Source organism: Mus pahari, chromosome 6 (genome assembly GCF_900095145.1).
Source record: "Mus pahari chromosome 6, PAHARI_EIJ_v1.1, whole genome shotgun sequence".
Taxonomy (NCBI): Eukaryota; Metazoa; Chordata; class Mammalia; order Rodentia; family Muridae; genus Mus; species Mus pahari.
In genome coordinates, this window is record NC_034595.1 from 3,822,090 (window position 1) to 3,827,086 (window position 4,997).

Consider the following 4,997-nt stretch of genomic DNA (forward strand, 5'->3'; position numbering starts at 1 on the left):
AAAATGCAAACATAGAACTGCCATGTGGTCCATCTGTCCCAAAGGAAGTGAAGTCAATACATTGAAGAAATCTGTACTCACACATCTATCGCAGCCTCATTTACACTAATCAACATATCAAATCATTCCAAATGTCCATCAACAGATAAATGCGTAAATAAATGTGGTATAAACACTTAGGAAGTCAATTGTGATGTGGATGAGACTTCAGGACATTATATGTGGGGTAAACTAGATACAAAAATAAATGCCACATGAAGTCACTCATATGTGGACTCTAAGTTGACCTCACCAAGACACAGAATAGAATGAATACTAGTGGGGACCTGAGTGGTTAGGGAGGGAGAAGGCTCAAGCAGATACTGCTCAAATGATTCAAAACTTCAGTTAACACTGTCCATAAAATAAACCTATAACTGTACAATATGAATACCAAGACATTGTGATCTTTAAAAATGCTGAATGAATGCTAACTAGTCACACTCCCAAAGTGATGACTGTTTGGTAAGACACATGTTAATTACCTAGAGTCAGAGATTATACAATATAAATGCACTTTAGAACATCATACTAAACATGAGAAAATGCATATAATTTTATCTGTTAAAATAGTTTTAATTGTATGAATAAATGCAGCAAAACAGCACACACACACACACACACACACACACACACACACACACACACACACACTGTGTTTCAGTAGAGTTTACATATTTGCACTTGAGTTTTTGTGTGTGAAATATGCCTATCCAAGCATGGCAATTGCTCTCCTAACTTAAAGTATGCTGACTGCTGTGTGAAAGGTTACATATCACTTAGGATTGTGGCTAGCATACCTGTGAGATGGCAGTGTACTAATGGAATTTATCTACACGTCATTCTTGCCAGGGCTGCTTTGGCCTTGACCATTTCTCACTGTAGGACACTCTAATTTGCCATGATTGATATGAAGTTTGTTAGCCAACCATCAGAGAGGCCTAAATAAGTAAGGTAGCCAAAAGTGAACACATGGAGACTCCCACGTGCTCCAGCTGCTCTTTGTGCAGATGATGGATTAAGACAGAATGGTCCAGCAGAAGTACAGATGGAAGTGCCAAGGCACTGCCAAAGCCAGAGCCCTAAATCTGCCATCGTGAGCAAAATGGCATCCACGGTGGGCTGCAAGTTTGGCTGAAAGCAAAGACATCCTCTATCTTCACAGTCCTGCACCCCAAGGCAGAATCATCCCCCCACAAGAGCAGATCAGTTAGTGGAGAAATATTGATGGAAGATAACCGTCCTTGCACCGTGAAAGGAACTGGATTACTCCATCAAAATCTTACAAGTCAGAAATATATCTCTCCATTTTGACTATAAAATGACCCTCTGACCCATCCTTCTCGCTAACTTCCTTCTTTTAGTACTTATGCACTTAGTATATTCCAGGCACTGCCAGTATTTGGATATATGTCGCATCCACTCTCTTGACCAGCAAGGAAGAAGCAACCACCAGTTCTTCTAACAGCAGTTTATTCAGCAAGCTTCTTTCTTCATCTCCCTTCATCTCCCCCGAACCCTGGGAAAAGCCCAATATATATGCATTCATGCCAACCAATCACACCAGGCAACGTGGCTTTGCTAGGTGAGTGAGCTCAGCCAATGATCAGCAGGGATAACAGCAGCAGCCAAATAAGGACTTGTTTATTATAAGAACTCTCTTCCTATAGGCGCCATGTTGGGGTGCGGCCCCAGGGGCTGTGGCTCCCCACAGATATACATATTAAATCTACATTTTCTTTTACCCTTAATTAATTTTTATTAAACATACAAAATAGGGGCTTTATTTTAGATATACACTTGCTCCAGTTTTTCTCTTTTATGATCCTCCTTTGTGAATGTTGGCTTGCGATACTATCTTTGTATCAGTTTCCACATTCTTAATTTTTAAATTCCATTTATTTATTGATTGTGTGTACGCATGAACATGACACAATAACTCCTTGTGAAAGTCAGAAGACAATGTGTAAAAATCAATTCTCTCCTTCCCTCATGTAGGTCTCAGGGACTCAACTCAGGTCATCGGGCTTGGGGAATACAAGTGGTGATCATTATTTTAAGCAAAATAAGTCAGACTCAGAAGACATAGTTCAAGGGTTTTCTCTCATTTGTGGGTCTGGGATTATGCATAATATACACATATATATATATACATATTGTGTGTGATTTATATATTAATGAGAAACATGTTGTAGATGTATAAGAATTAGCAGAGTCTCCTACTTAGGAGGTACATTTTACACAAAGGATAAATACTGATGTAAATCTGGGTTTTCTAGAGAAGGGAAATTCTTTTTCTATCTTGGGTTCTCCATTTTTCAGTACTTTCTCAGTAGACTATGCTCATCCTGGAACCTGCTGCTCCAGTGGCTTAGTTAAGTGCTTCGTGATAATAGAGTAATTGTAGTGATGGTGACTACAGTGGGAATGCTATCAGCTGTTATCAAACAACTTCACCTACTTCTATAGCACATAAGATGATTCAGACAGTGTTCTAAACAATTTATATATGGATATACACACATGCACATATATACATATACAGCTCATAGCTATGCTTGCATTTGTGTATATATATGTATATATATACATATTATATGTAATATATATATATATATATAAAATTGGCTTAACTATATATAAAACGAAATATATGTATATATTTATATGGTTAAGCCAGTAAGTCTACTATCCTGATAATAGAAATAAAATACTTGAGCCATAACAGGTCAGAGAGAGAGAGAGAGAGAGAGAGAGAGAGAGAGAGAGAGAGAGAGAGAGAGAGAGAGGAATGTAAGGTAATTCAGGTGACTATTCTATTGTCCCTTTTATCTCCCAAATGAATGACACAGAGACTTGGTATATTTATCCCAAGCCTAGTGTTTCTGACACTAAGCTGGGCAGGTTCTAAGCTATTCTAACCCAGCTCTGCTGGCCTTGCCCTGTTTCTGCCATCTTGGTCTCATCTTGGTTCCTTCTTCTTCTGTGTCCTCATAGCAACTCCCCTACTCGTGGTGAATCACTCAAGGCAAATCTCTCTTTGGCCTCTACCAAAGACCCCCTCATTGTGCCCGGCAGTCCAGCCTCCTCTTACCTCCCCACCTATTGACTGAGTCATCTCTTCATTAACCAATCAGAGATGATTGTTTTACAAAATTCTGAGTCAGGAAATACTTCATCATAATGACAATTTAAAAATTCCAGACTGCACTCAGATCTCTGTGCACAGTTAACGGCATCTGAATACAGAGTGCACAAAAGCATTCACATCGTGAGAGTCAGTGTCGGGAGGGAAGAAAGCGAATGGGAAATTTGAGGAAGTTATATAATTATATTATAATCTCAGAAAATAAAGAGAAAAAATGTAAAGGTCAAATAGTGTGCCCAAGGTTATCAGGCCAGCTGGCTTCAGGGTCTCACCTCTTAACCACTACACTTGTACAGAATAGTAAATATTTGAATTTCTTACTAGTACTGAAAACACCAATAGATAAATGGGTTAAGTGTATGATTCTTTAGCTACTGAAAGGTTCTTGTGATGTTACAGTATGAAATTTGGGGAAGTAGTGAAAAATAGGCTCGCGTGCCACATTCTAGAGCTGTCTTGGAGTTCCTAAGATAGTCAGTGACCCCACCGCTAAAGAGGAACAGCACATAGGTGGTTTTGAAATTTTAGATTTTAATTTCTGTTATCCACGTATGATCTTTTATAATATTTTCCTGCAGATACTCTGTGATTACAAGTATAAAAAGTAAGGGGAGGTTGGAGAGATGGCTTAGTGGTTTAGAGCACTTGTTGCTCTTGGAAAAGACCTAAATTTCATTACCACCATTGGCTCACTGTCATCTCAAACTCCAATAACAGGGAATCTGATGCCATCTTTTGGCCTCCACAGTTACTAAGCAAGCTTGTAGTACACATTCATATCCAGATAAAACATTCAGACAAATAAATACATCAAAAAATTAAACAATGTAAACATGGAGATTCTTAAGACATTGATAAAATTTTTCTAAAATCACAGATTATATGAAGACAGAGAAAAACATTTTTAAATCATGAACTTCTGATGATTAATTGGAAATAGAATTAGGAAAATCATAACTACATTGGGAAGTATAGGGCTTGAGTCTTGTTGACCTGGATTCAGTTTCCCCATTTGCTACTTGTATGCTTTAGAGAACCTTCTTGACTCTCCAGGAAGGAAAGTGTATTTATACCTAGATCTCCTGGGCATGTCAGCATGCTGAAGTGCCGTATACTTAGTATTTAAAGGTTGATAGTATTGTTACTCTTTACTCCTTGTTGCTAACTTCCATCTTCAGATGTAGCAGTGCCAGGAATTATTAACGCTTGTCCATGCTGATTCTGTATTTTAAACATCAGTCTACTATGCTTAGTGTTATTGGAATAATTTTTAAATGTCAGTGTAGATGCTGACCTCAAAGAGTTTACAATCCATGTAAGGGTATAATGATGTAAAGGCTATCAGTTTAAGAATCAAGAGATGGATATAGTAATAAAGAAGTCACATCCAAACCACTTCAGTGTAAGAGAAATACACCCCAGGCAAAAATAATCAAATAAGCGTTAACATGCAAATAATAATGTATTGTGAGATGTAAAGGTGTGCTTTCTTGGACCATTAGCTATTAGAGTCACTCATCATCATTGTGACTTCCACCAGGAGTTAAAAATGAATTCTACCACAAGCTTTATCATAAGCTCTCCCAGATGCTGTTATTTTAATTTGCATTTTATGACCTTAGAGTTTAATATTTTGCCCTGAGTTGTACCATAAATGATCACACATTGATTTCTCTGATTTTTTTGAAGAACTAAATACAGAAAACTCACTCACCATCTCCCCAACCAACATGATATCTTTTTTTGTTTGTTTGCTTTTTTTGTTTTTTGTTTTTTATTTTATTTTTTATTATTTTCTTTATTTACATTT

At 37.4% G+C, this 4,997-nt stretch overlaps 1 protein-coding gene across 2 annotated transcripts in view; it reads left to right on the forward strand.

The window, feature by feature from the left end:
• Positions 1–4,997, forward strand: part of Plppr1 (phospholipid phosphatase related 1) — a 260,218-nt gene that overhangs the window by 220,475 nt on the left and 34,746 nt on the right. The window lies entirely within an intron of this gene.